This window comes from Terrapene carolina, unplaced genomic scaffold (genome assembly GCF_002925995.2).
Source record: "Terrapene carolina triunguis isolate 2854851 unplaced genomic scaffold, T_m_triunguis-2.0 Scaffold167, whole genome shotgun sequence".
Lineage (NCBI taxonomy): Eukaryota > Metazoa > Chordata > Testudines > Emydidae > Terrapene > Terrapene triunguis.
The window spans coordinates 163657-177859 of NW_020664518.1; the positions used below are offsets into that span (position 1 = coordinate 163657).

A 14203-nucleotide genomic window follows, 5' to 3' on the forward strand; every position below is an offset into this window, starting at 1 on the left:
CGGGGCCGGGGCAGCGCGGGGCGGCGGCGGGGTTCGGCGGCGGGCGCGGGCCTGGCGGGGCCAGGCGCAGGTAAGCGGTGGCGGGGGGTTTGCAGTCGCTTTCTCCGGCCTCTAGGTGTCACGATGGGGCTCCGGTTTGGCTGGGGCCCCGCAGCGGCCGCCGCCGGGGAAGCAGGGGGCTTTGTCTCCCTCTATCGTCCCCAGCGCGGCCGGCGCCTGCCTGCTACCGCCGCCATTCCCCACAGCGCGGCGCTGGGCCGGCCGGGCCCGCCGAGCGCCCCGTCCCCGCCTGGCCCGGGGCCGCCGGCCCGGACTCCATTTTCCTTCCTTTGTTTCCTCCGCGGAGCCGCCGGCGCTAATTACCCCGGGCCCGCGGCCCGCTCCCCCGGGCCGTTCCCCGCCCCGGCCAGCGCTGCCGGAGGGCGGCCGGTTCGCCCCCCTCCCCGGAGCCCTTCCCGCCGAACCTGCGTTAGCGCCGCCGCCTTCTCCTGGCGCTCGGCCTGCTGCGGGCTCGCCGCTCCCCACGTCCGGGCCCGCGATCCGGCTCCGGCCGCGTCCTACTTGGCGCGGCGGCGGCTGCGTGTCCCGCTCCTGCCGGCCGCCGCCGTGTGCGCTGCGGAGTGAGAGGCGCGGCGAGGCGAGGCGCAGAGCGGGACTCGAGCTCCCTCTGCAAGGCAGGCTGAGCAGCGCCATGCAGCACTGGGCGCGGGCCCGGCTGGGGGCGCCCGCTCGCGCCTGGCCAGCGCCCCCGCCCTGCCCTACCCGCGCCGGCCGGCCCGCCCGCCCGCCAGCCTCCTCGGGTTAGTGCCGGGCTGTGGCCAGGGAGCCGGCCACCCCTTTCTCCCTCTGCTTCACAGCACGCCCTTCCCTTGGCAGCGACTGGCCCCTGCCCAGCGCGCTGCGCTAGACGCTAGCCGGTCGGGCTGCGTGGACAGGACCAACCTGGGCTACAGGGCCAACAGAAAGAGCATGGTTTCCCCCCGCTTCTGCCATGGCTATAGCGCGTATTGCCCTCAGCCCGCCAAGAGCAGACAGGGTTAGGAGATAGTAAAATACCGTCTCCTACAACGAGCTATCCCATTAACGGACCTGGGGGGGCTTTACTCTTTTTCACTCAAATTCTTGAACGTGGCCTCATCTGCAAGCCCTCCAACATATGCCTCTAATTAATTTCCCCCTTGAAGGCTAGTGCTGGTGGGCCCTTTTTGAGAAGAGACTAAAGCTGACACACAAAACATGTGAAATTGTCACGTGGTATAAATTTCTTGAATTTACTGTTAATTTTAATACCACTTAGGGTGCTTTGCCTGGTTCTGTGAGTTGTCCACAATGAAACTTAAATAGTTTATACAGTGCCAATTTAGAACTTAGTAATGTGTGCCCATCGGAAGCTTTTCCTTGCAGTTGTCTGCATTAAATTGAATCTGTTGGTGGTTGATTACTTGTGTCCTTCTGGAGCAGGTTTAGTGTGTCATTACTTTGACTAGGCTTAATCAGTTTAGTGTTCAATTTTGCTATATAGTTATTCATTTCCCCTTGTCAGTTTGACACATTGAAGGCCTAATAGTGATTCTTAGGTATACTGCTATTGACCTCTTTCACTACTGATAACTGACTGGTGAATTCATGTTTAGCTAGTTTAATGCATGACAGGGCTTGAGCTCTCATATAGCTACCTAGTTCTATTAATTACAGACTACTTAAAAACCCTAGTTCTTGTATACACAGCTTACTCCTTCAGACAATTCTGTGGTCCTGCTCCTGCAGTTAAAGGCATATTCAGAGTCCCTTTGAAATCAGTTGTACAATCAGTTCACCCACACCTTAGGGTCTAGTCTTAGTACTGAAATAAAAGGTGAGGGGTACTTTAATTTTCCCAACATTTTTTTTTCTTAAAGATGGCAGTTAAAGGAGAATAATGGGAAAGCAACAAAGCATCTTTAAAGATGAAATATGCAAAACAATAGGCCTTGTCCATTTGTGCTGCTTTCTGATGTTTAAATCGGATGTTTTTGTATTGAACTATAGGTCTTGGTGACTAGAGAACTAGCAAAATGATATCCTAAGAATAAAAGTTGAACAGTGAAGCGAAATTACTTTTAAGCCAGATTTTCAACAGAAGTTCTGAACACTTATTTAACATGAATGTTTGAGGAAAATGTCAAAGATTAATTTAAAAGACAAGTGTATCAAAGGGCATAAACTCAGCTGAGACCTTTCAGCAGAATCAGATGACCAGACTTCATATGAATATTTCTGAAGTAGTTCTACAGGTTCTCGTGCAACTTTTGTTTGGAGGTAGCTCAAGATTAAGTGAGGAGTCTCCTCCAGAATGAGCAGTTCAAAGAAGAAATTGTTTATGGCAGGGGTTCTCAAACCCAGGATCCCTCAGGGGGTCACATGGGAGGGTTGCAAGCTGTCAGCCTCTACCCCAAACCCTGCTTTGCATCCAGCATTTATAATAGTGTTATAAATTAAGAACTGTTTTATACATTTAAGGGGGTGTCACACTCAGAGGCTTGCTATGTAAAAACAGTCACCAGTACAAAAGTTTGAGAACCACTGGTTACTCCTGGGGGAATTCTGCACCACTGCACATGTAGAATTTATGTCCCCAACAGAAAAGTGACTGACAGGGAAGTAAAGGGAAGCCACAAGAGCAATCATGCAACCCTCCCCAGCATGTGTTTCAGGTGCCCAGGGCAGCCAGCAGCAAAGTAAATCACTGTGGGGCAGGAAGCAGGACTGGGGAAGACCTGGCTGGTGGCTTCTACCCTGTGCTGGGCTCAGCAGCTAATCCCAGCTGGACTGGGAAGGACCAGACTTCCTCTTTCCCTGCACAGCATCCAGGGCCGGGTAAGACACCCCCAGATTTCTCCCCTGGCTGCAGGAAGCTCTGCAAACGGCTCCCCACCCCATCACTCCTCAGCTGCAGTGGGAGGGATCCCTGTACAGGGAGCTGCTTCATCTGCCCAACCCTCATGCATCCATACCCCACCTCGTACCAGAGCCTCCGGCCAAGCCTCCCCTGCACTCAGAACCCACCCCCCCATGAGCCCCACTGCCCCTGCACCACCCCAACAAGCCACCCACACCGGGATCCCCACCCCACTGAGCCCCAACCACCTTCACCTGGATGACCCCCCCCCCCCTGCAGAGTCCCATTACCATTACATCCAGAACCCCTCCTTCCCCCCCACAGCCCCGGTGCATCCAGATTTCCCACACACACACACACACACACACACACACGGATCCCCACTGAGCTGCCTGCACCCAGATTGCCCCACACAGAACCCTCTCAACCCACACCTGGATCCCCCCCGCATTAAGCCCCTCCACACTTGAATCCTGCCAGCCCACACCTGGTGCATCTGGCCCAGCAGGGCAAGGCCCTGGGGTGTGGGTGTTTCTGGGGCAGGCCCAGTCTTTGGGTAGTGTCAGGGTTGTGTGCAGCCTCCCCACTGAGTCCATGTCCCAGGGGTTAACTGCACTATGGTCTCCCACCTCTGTGTAGCCAGTGGCCTGTGCTCCCCAGTGCCATGCTGGAGCCTCCATATCTATTTGACAAATAACAATTTGCAGAATTTTAAAATATTGTGCACAGAATTCCCTCAGGAGTAACTGGCTTATGGCAGTGGTTTTCAAACTGTGGGTTGTGACCCAGTAGTGGGTCATGGAATGCAAGGCACTGGGTTGCAGCAGCTATGGTCAGCATTACTGACGGGGCTGTTAGAAGTCCCAGCGGCAGTGCTGACCGGCTAAGGCAGGCTAGTCCCTACCTGTTCTGACACCGTCTGTGCCCCAGAAACAGCCAGCAGTAGGTCTGGCTCCTAGGCAGGAGGGCCACAGGACTCCATGCGCTGCCCCTGCCTTGAGCACTGGCTCTGCACTCCTGCCAATGGGAGCTAAGGGCAGGGGCAGTGCCTGCGGGCAAGAGCTGCATGTGCGCCTCCACCTAGGAGCCGGACCTGCTGCTCACTGCTTCCTGGGCACAGCGCGGTCCACGGTGCCAGGATAGGCACCGCTGACTAGGAACTGCTAGAGGTAAGAGCACACCTCAAACCCCTGTCCCAGCCTTGAGCCCCTTCCTGCACTCCAAACCCCTCATCCTCAGACCCACCCCAGAGCCTGCACCCCCAGCCCAGAGCCCTGACCCGCTCCTGCACCCCAACCCAGAGCCCCCCCCACACCCTAAACCCCTCATCGCCAGCTCTGTTGGGTCAGGGGCATCAATTTTCTTCAACTGGGTTGCCAGAAAAAAAAAGTTTCAAAACCACTGGTTTATGGTATCAGCAGGTCATGTTCCAGGTGTGATCCTCAACTAATTTATGGTTGTGTAGTTACCAATTACTGCCCTACTTGTTGCTTCTCTGATATCTCACTGGAGTCCGGTGGCACCTTAAAGACTAACACAGGATTTCTCAAACTGGGGGTTGGGACCCCTCAGGGGGGTCGCAAGGTTATTACATGGGGGTCCCAAGCTGTCAGCCTCCACCCCAAATCCTGCTTTGCCTCCAGCATTTGTAATGATGTTTAAGTGTTTTTAATTTATAAGGGGGGGGGGGAGGAGGGGAAGGTCGCACTCAGAGGCTTGCTATGTGAAAAGGGTCACCAGTACAAAAGTTTAAGAACTAGTGGACTAACAGATTTATTTGAGCATAAGCTTTTGTGGGTAAAAAACTTGAAGTATTTTTTACCCACAAAAGCTTATGCCCAAATAAATCTGTTAGTCTTTAAGGTGCCACCGGACACCTCATTTTTGTGGATACAGACTAACACGGTCCCCCTCTGATATTTGATATTTCACTGGTCCTCATTGCTGTCATGCCTTGGAGACCACCACTTTTTTGGTATTCATACAAATTTTCCTTAATCCTCTGCCTAGAAATTGTTTCTGTGAAATCCCTTATTTAGAGCACCCATCCCAAGACTTAATGTCCTTTACCTATAGTTTTATATGCAAAAATTGCTGTTCTGTTAACGCTCACTCCACACAGGTTAGGTCTGCCTTTGCCCATTCACAAATTCTAGTACTTTTTGCCTTTATACAAGTGAGCATAAAGCATGAACATTTGTTTCAGCCTGCCTCTTTTGCTCTGTTACAGAAAGAGCAACACAAAAAGGTCTTTATATGATGTAGTTCTGAGGCTGCCTTTACACTTACAAAGTTAGTGAATTCTCCCACTCTTGGTTGCAGAGGTCCATTTCCCAAAAAAGTTTCCCTGTTATTTCAAACTGAAACCTTTCCTCAGCAGTATCTTCTCATCCATGCATATCCTATGTGTAGAAGTGGAAGCATGTCACGTTAAGGCCTGGTCTACACCTGGGGCAGGGGGAGAATCAATCTAAGTTACGCAACTTCAGCTACATGAATAACGTAGCTGAAGTTGACGTACTTAGATCTTCTTACTGCAGTAAGTCTAGACTAGACACGATAAATCGACCCCCCCCCCCCGCTGGATCGATCACTGCCAGTCGATCCAGCAGGTAATGTAAACAAGCCCTAAAATAGGCCAAAAATTCTACTGCTAAGTTAAGACCAGTTCATGTGTGTTGGAATAGGGTGACCAGATGTCCCGATTTTATAGGGACAGTCCTGATTTTTGAGTCTTTTTCTTATATAGGCTCCTATTACCCCCCACCCCCGTCTCGATTTTTCACATTTGCTGTCTGGTCACCCTAGTTGGGAACCCAAGTCTATGCCAGCTGCTGGCTGCCATTAAGCTCCAGAGTAAATAATCAGCATGAATAAGTCTAATCAGCATGATGCTAAGAGTTGTGGTGATGGCTTATGGGCCACTTACACTAGGGCTCCCAACATAGCAAGCACTGGTGTAGCTGAGCTGGTGTTGGCAACAATAGTGAACTGGGTAAAAAGCTCCAGTGCAGAGAAGGCTTTGCATAAGCTTTCTTGAACATCTGTTTAGCATCTAGAATCTCCTGTAATTTCATAGCTCGTTGGTCCTTACATGTACTGCTGCCAGCCGTCTCCTTAAATTTCTAAAAGGCTTCCCATTATTCGTTTTTCCACCCATGTCAGCTTAGGGCTCGGAGAGCACAGCTATACTCCTATTACATCAACTCTTGCCCCCACTACAACCTATATCCCAATAGGACTGCCTGTGTGTTTGAAGAATAAACAGTGCCCAGATTTTGTGGTGAGGAGTGCTTTAGGAATGCAGTAATCACGGGGCATCCCTCCTCCCTTCTTAACACACACACACACACACACACACACACACTTTAAGAACAGGAGTACTTTAGAAATGCATAATGATAATGGAGAAGCCACCACTGCCACGTGCACTCATACAAACTAAACTGCTTAGTCTTTGGCCCCTACTCATGTCCTTTAAGTCCTCCTGAGTTCTAATTTGGTGGTTACCTTATAGTATAGCTTACTGAACTGACTTGTTTAAACCTCTGTTCAACCACTTGACTGCACTTCATATGCACGGTTCAGTCAGTACTGTTGGAATAAGTTTAACAGTAAGACTTGCACCTTTTCACTCTGGTTTCTCAGCTTGTGGCCCACAGAGAAGCACACAATTCCAATTTTTCTGTAGGCACTGTAGGAAAAAAAAAATGTCAAGCTGTATGAGATGGTGCTAGAGTTTGGCTCAAGGAGTAAGTTCACTGAAAAAATATAAAGCTATGTTCTGATAGTTCCCTAAAAAAGTTCATCCTTAACTTTTACTAAGTCAGTGTGTAGCTTTATGTTCAGGAGAAACAGCCTCATACAACTTGCTCACTCTGCCCCTATTCTCCACCCCCCACCGCCCCCCAAAAACACAAACAAATCCACATCTCTTCAGATAACCTACAGAAAGGTTGTGAGATAATTCAGATTGGTAAAATAAAAATAGAGCATTTGTTCTTCACTGAGTGACCCAAATTAGTTTAGACCGACACTCTAGTATCTCTTATGAATGAGTGGCCAAAAAAGCCAACTGGTAGGTCTTTATCCCAGTTTAGGAGTTTTTAATCAGTTTACTTCTACCCTGCTGGTAAGTGAACATGGAACATCATGTAGAATTAAGCTTATAACCTTCCCTCACCCTATAAATGTGACTCCAGAAAGTCCTTTAGTGTTCCTTTATAATGTGGTTATCTGATGCTGATTGGTAAGAATACAGAAGTTGTACAGGGTCTTTTCTGAAGCCCAACAAATAATAATTATGCTCATCTTGTGAGTTTGTTTTTAGGTTTGTAGGAGATGGAGCATTGTCTGTTCACATGTTCATGTTATATTAGAGTAAAAAAATGTGGTTGCATTTCTCTTTTATGTAATATTGAATTTCATGAAGTTAGTCTTTGCTGTCACTGTCAAACATTCAAGATCTCACACTGTGCTGTATACTGCGACTAGTTTAACAAGATATGAGTTTAGTTCATGTTTGGACAACATGAGCAGTATAATGACCCATTTTTTCAGTATGCTGTGACTGCTATTCATTTTAATGCAGTTATGAAACGAGTTAATAGTGGCTGTACTAAACTATATTGGGCTACAGTGTCTTAACTCCAATAAGGAGAACATTAAATAGGTCATTCTGCATTTGTCAGTCATTGACTCATATTAACATTTTCAAATGAAGCCATCTCATTTCATTTAGAATAAACAAGTGATTTTTCATTGTCAAGCTCTCCAAACCGGTTAGTTCCCCGAAAAGGCCAATTGAAGAGTTATGCTTAACTGGGTCCTTCCTGTGTTTTACGTGTTCTATTTCCACCAAATATCTGTATCTGTGTTTCCAGGAGCTTAAAGTTTAGTCAACTTGACTCAATTTTACATTAAGTTCCAGTCTAATACCAGGTTGCAAAGCTACTTTTGTAGGAGGTTCATAGCGTCAAACAAATCTGGAGTTCTTGTACCAAAAACATACCTTGTTTGTTGCCTGCTAGAAGTTGGTCTTACTGTGTAGGCTTCTGAATCACTTGTTAACCATGACATGCATCTGATAAACCTCAGTGTAGTGAAATAGTCAGACAGAAGCTAGAGAAGGAAGAAGTAGCAGCTGACTCCACTTATATAACAAATCTTGTTGGCCCTAAATGGGGTGGAGTAGTAAAAGGCTTTAATCCACCTGTGGGCAGTTTGGGCTCAGCCTGCGTTTATAAAAGCCTCTTGATGATGATTTCCCTTCATCCCCACAAAAAAAAATCCCTTATCAGAGGATCTCTTCTAGCAAAGATTTTTCTCATTACAAAACATTTTTAGTAGTTTCCCACAGTTATATTCCCACCAATGCAGCACCACAGGTGGTAATGATGATAGGAGTGTAAGTATAGACTGGCTACTAGTATTAAATGCTGTGTTGTTTAATCTTGCCCAACCAGGTCTGTTTATTACAAGGGGTTAAAACATCAGCAGCTTGTTTATATTTAGGGCCCTGCCAAATTCAGGATCCATTTTGGTCAGTTTCACAGTCATAGGATTTTTAAATTCATAAATTTCATGATTTCATCAGCTATTTAAGTCTAAAATTTCACAGTGTTGTAGTTGTAAGGGTCCTGACCCAAAAAGGAGTTGGGAGGTGGGGGGGGGATCGCAGTACTGCTACCCTTATTTTTGTGCTGTTGCTGGTGATGGTGCTACCTTCTGAGCTGGAGAGCGGTGGCTGCTGGCCAGGATCCCATCTCTGAAGGCAGAGCTGCCGCCAGCAGCAGCACAGAAGTAAGGATGGCATGGTATGGTATTGCCACCCTTACTTCTGTGCTACTGTTTGCAGAGCTGGGCCCTCAGTCAACAGCCCGCCACTCTCTGGCTGCCCAGCTCTGAAGGCAGCGCATAAGTAAGGGAGGCAATACCTAAAATAACCCCCCTAAAATAATCTTGACACCCCCCCCAAATCCCTTTTGGGTCAGGACCCCCAGTTTGAGAAATGCTGATCTCCCCTGTGAATTCTGTATAGTATAGGATAAAAGCACACACACACCAGATTTCACAGGGGGAGACCAGATTTCATGGTTTGTGACGTGTTTTTCATGGCCATGAATTTGGTAGGGCCCTATTTATATTGTGCTCGTTTACCTTTGCTACCATTGATAGTAGTGTAATAGAGGAAAATCTTAAGTGAAAGCAAGGCCTCTGAGGTTAGAACCGTAGGAGCTTTCTCCTTGAAACTGGCCAGAAACAGGATTGGGCTCTTTGCACTGGGAATGTTCTATAGGTGTTGGTGTGTCTGGAGATTCCCTTTTATACTTGAGAACACAGGTTAAATGTACTAGATATAAAGATTGATCTTTATGATGCAATATTGTGATTTTTAACATTCTAACCTATTCTATAATAATAGGTTTATTTGTTGGGAAGAATGGTTACTTTCTACATAGATTGATCTTTGTCTTTGGACTACCTGTTTTACCTTCATGTCACAAACAGTATTTTACATAATTGTCAAAGATTATGTGGATTCTACCATAATAGGCTCTCAGCTGTGATCTGGGACCTCCAAACTGCTGTATGTAAAAATGATCTGTCACAAAACTCATAATCAATAGAAGAGCTCTTAGCAATTTTCTCTGCTCACAACCAACTTTTCACTTAGAGACCTGACTTGGGTAAATGAATGAAACAAAGAACGTGTTTCTTTGCCCTAGAGCCTTATAAATATCGGTCCACATTCTAAAAAAACTACATGGTTTGCCACAATTGGGGTGATTGGCAGACTGCTGGAGAGGCCTAAGGTAAGGATGGGCAGAGGATGAAGCTTAATGATTTTTTCAACATATACTTTAAAACATATGTAACTATTGCAAAAAAACCCCCCAAAACTTAGAACTTCAGAAATCTCATTCCATGTATTTATGTACTTGCAGAATACATTATATGTACAAGACAACACTGAATTATTGAAAAACAATTCTAGACATAGCAAATGTGTGGAAGACATAGTAAACAGGATACATTTCAGACTGTGGTAATGTACCAAGGGCAGTTTAAAATTTTCTTGACTCAGAAGAACAGTTCAGTACCTTGTTCAGTGGGGGAATAAGCAGAAAATGCTTAACTCCAGAAGTACGACATGCAGTACCACCTGTTTTCCCATTCTGTACATATTACGGAAGGGTAGGAAGTACCGGTAAGAGATGAACTCTGATTAGTCTTTAGGAAAGAACTCTCACAAGAAGAGCTGCCAGCAGTATGGATTGCTTTGATTTAAATCAATTTAAACCACCTATTTAAATAATGATTTAAATCAGCAAGCAGGAAATCTTGATTTAAATCAATGATTTTAATTTTTCTTTTTTTATTTGTATTGTTCAGTTTTCCTAAAGAAAGGTTGATTTTCATTAGTTGATACCCAATAAAACATCTTGTTTGCAGCTAAACATAGCCTTTATACTAAATTTGGTGCTTCCTTTTGCTTACCAGGAAGGTACATTTTATCTATACACATTTATTTAACGATGTAAGTTAACTCTGTGAATGTCTACATTATACCTTAAAAGTGCTGGATACATTCGGGAGAGGGAAGTTTATCAGAATATGTTGTGTATTTAAAACTAAGGCCCGGATTTTTAAAGGTATTTAGGCATTACTGTGCTCAGCACTGCAACTCCTAATCAATTTAGAAACCTACATCTTACTTTAAAAAGGGATTAGGGCACTATGATTTAGGCTCCTAAATCATTTAGGCACCACCTAAATACTTTTAAAAATCTGGACCCAACTTATTTCTTAAACATAGGACGTATTGTCAGTAGTTAAAGAATTGAACTAATTGTTTCTGGTCACCAAGTCCTTCAAGATTTTAGAACTAGTAGATCTCATCCTTTCACATCTCATCTTTATTCATAGATTGGAAGAGGAAAACAAGCTTTTCTCCTTTTTCAACTCCCAATTGTTTTCTTAACTTTGAATGAACTAGTTGTTGAACTGAATGTGTTGAACAAACTGAAATCAAGAAAATATTCTCTTTGCACTTGCAGAAGAGGCTACTGCTGTCAAAAGCTGGTTTAGCACTTCAGCAAACTCTGGTTCCAGGTGCCTAGTCTGTGCCTTCCATCAGTTCAGCAGTTTAACTTTCTTTAAAACTTGGCAGCAGCCATGTACTGCTTAATATTATTTTTTCTATTTAATTTAAATAGGTTTAATAGCTTAGAATAGGTTTAAGACTTAGCATGGGTTCCAATAATTTTAAATTTAATTTTAAATATATTTATTTTAAAAAAACAAACCCGTATTTAATTTAAATTTTAAAAAATCTATTTTTTTAAACCATTGATTTTTATCCATCTTGGCTGCCAGCCTGTTTGAATTCTTGCTTCTTTGGCAAGATACCTTTTTTTAAAAATTCTTTTTATTGTGATATTGGGAGTGGAGACAGAATGGGGAGTTGGCTAAGAGGACCAGTAATTCTTTACTATTTCCATGACCCAGAGGTTTTTATTGTGGAGAAGGAGGGAGACCATAGTTGGGAGAGAGAAATTAGAAGGAGAGAGAGAAAAGAAAAATATAAATCCATTCTACAGTGCCTCTTAGAAAGACTTCTTCTCTGTGGAATGCTGCATAGGGAAAGCAGAAAGATGCACAACCAAGGTATTAGAAACACATACAATGTTCAAGGGGAAAAGATCAGGCTGAGACACAGGTCTTTTCACTGCAGAGTTAACTCGAGTTGTTGCTTGGTGTTGCTTCTAAATCAAGTCCCATCCCCACACACAAATCCTTAGCCCAACTATGATGGTGCTTTTTACTCAAGTTGGCAGGCCCATCAAGGGAATGGGCTACAGCTCTGTGCTGCTAATTCAGTCATTCAGTGCAGTAATCCAGGCACTCGGTACTGCTCAAACATTGTTTCGCCATGTGACCATTCTCAGGTCAGGTCTATACTTAAAATTTAGGTCGACCTAACTGCATTGCTCAGGGCTGTAAAAAATGTCATGCCTTGTGCAATGTAGTTAGGTCAACCTAATCCTTAGGGTAGATACATCTAGGTCAATGGAAGCATTCTTCCATCTACCTAGCTATTGCCTCTCAGAGAGGTGGATTTACTACAGCAACAGAAAAACCTCTTCTGTCGCTATAGTGTGTCTATACTACACACTAGTAAAGCTGTGCCACTTTAGTCGCTTGTAATGTAGACGTAGCCTCACTCAAGCGAGGCTAACTCCAGCGTAGATAAGTTGAATTAACTCTGCAGTGAAGATCTAGCCTCTCGGGAAGAACTGGAGAAGTATATTACACAGACCAGTTTCTGAAAAACTCTCACTTAGGAATTCTCTCTCCATTCCACTAGCAACGAGGTAGCATAAATGAACTCCCAGCTCTTACTGTGTAAGGAACAATTTTTTTCTCAATTTCCTGAGCAGTCAAAACTACAGCATTTTGGAGAAAGGTGGCTTCCCCTTGAAAAGAAAGGAAATAGTCTGTCAGAATATTTGAATCTGCTTGCAATATAGATTTTATTTGTTTAATCAAGACACTTGCCGCTGCTATATTTGAAAATTTGTTGAAAAAAAAAGTGTCTACAGAAGAATTAGATTCACCCATTGTTCAGTTTAGCATCTTTAAGTTCTTGAAAGAAGCACAGTTGCTTGTTGGGGAAACATGGTTAAGACCCTGTATAATCACAGTTTTTTTTGTTTGTTTGTTTGTTTGTTTTTAAATCATGGCAGCATCATGGGTATGTTTGAATTTCATGGGATAGATATGGCTGCCAATTCTCTCCCACAGCCCAAACAGCTGCAGTTTTCCCCTAATGTTGGAAAAATGATGGGATTGGGCTAATCTCTCAATTTCCGTTAAGCCTGTGAAATTGTGTTTTACACAGGATCTTAATTATGGCTCAGTGGGTAGGGCACTGGCCTGGGACTTCGCTCTTCCCCTTGTGGTGACAAGTCACTTCATCTCTCTGTGCTCCAGTTTCCCCATCTATAGAGTGGGGGTGATAATGTATTTCTCACATGTAAAGTACTTGGAGAATGATGGACAAAAAATGCTATATAAGAGTTCCGTATTATAGTTATTTATTTTAAAAACAGACAGGAAAGGCTATCCTATTGAAAATGAGCACCACATTGTGTATTTTACATCCCTGGTATATAGTCAGTAAGCCTATTATGTTTTAGATGCTTTTTAACTGTAGAGCAGAAGGGAGCCCTGTGTAGCCAGCAAGGAGGGGCAGGTTCAAACACTCAGCCATGTCTACTCCCTCCTGCTAAGGCAGGGGTGGCCAACTTGTGGCTCTGTAGCCACATGCGGCTCTTCAGAAGTTAATATGCGGCTCCTTGTATAGGCACCGACTCCAGGGCTGGAGCTACAGGCGCCAACTTTCCAATGTGCCGGGCGGTGCTCATTGCTCAACCCCTGACTCTGCCACAGGCCTTGCTCCCACTCCACCCCTTCCCGCCCCCTCCCCTGAGCCTGCTGTGCCTTCGCTCCTCCCCCCCCCAGAGCCTCCTGCACACCACAAAACAGCTGATCAGGAGGTGCGGGGAGAGGCGCTGACTGGCAGGGCTGCCAGTGGGTGGGAGGCGGAGGGAGCTGATGGAGGGCTGCTGACGTATTACTGTGGCTCTTTTGCAATGTACATTGGTAAATTCTGGCTCCTTTTCAGGCTCAAGTTGGCCACCTTGTGCTAAGGCATGACTGCTGTTGACTTCTCCCTGCTCTGTCAGTTCTTTGATCTGTAACAAGAGGGTAGAGAAAACCGGAGTGGTGTCTAGCTACCTCACCTTTTCAGAAATTGGGTGAAAGAAATCCTTGGTTCAGTGCGGCGACTGGACACACATCTGTTTTCCTTTCCCGTAGTGGATCAAGGTGCTGCCAGAGCAGAGAAGAGAGAAATCAATAACCTCACCTCAGTAGAGTCAGCTATCAAATGCTCATATGGCTGACTTGTCTGAGAACTCCCTCCTTCCCCTGCCATCTGTAACTTTTTGGGAGATATTTGTTCTGAGTGGTCCACACAGATGGGGCAAATTGTTGTGGTGGGGGATGTTTCTTCCCCTCAGCCTATCTTCAGCTGGTGAAGCAGGAAGATGTGGGTGTCTGTGTCCTCCCTGCTAAGTATTTATTTAGGGGAAGGGAGACACTGGTGTCTGTCCTGCCATTAGTGCACCCCTTTAGAGATGGAGGTACGTGATCCTGCTCTCCAACCCCGCTTCCGTCAGTGCTGTCTATATATAGAGTCCTCTGTTGCCATTCATCCATGTCTCAGAATTTCTAATCTCTTCAAACATAGGCTGCCTC

At 45.5% G+C, this 14203-nt stretch overlaps 1 protein-coding gene across 1 annotated transcript in view; it reads left to right on the forward strand.

Moving 5' to 3' along the window:
• The first annotated feature begins 40 nt into the window (after positions 1-40).
• LOC112115753 (transcriptional repressor CTCF) overlaps positions 41-14203 on the forward strand; it is a 52226-nt gene continuing 38063 nt past the window's right edge. Inside the window, exon 1 of the mRNA XM_026653884.1 lies at positions 41-70. The gene's annotated coding sequence lies outside the window, so the exon portion shown is untranslated. The remainder of the gene's footprint in view (positions 71-14203) is intronic.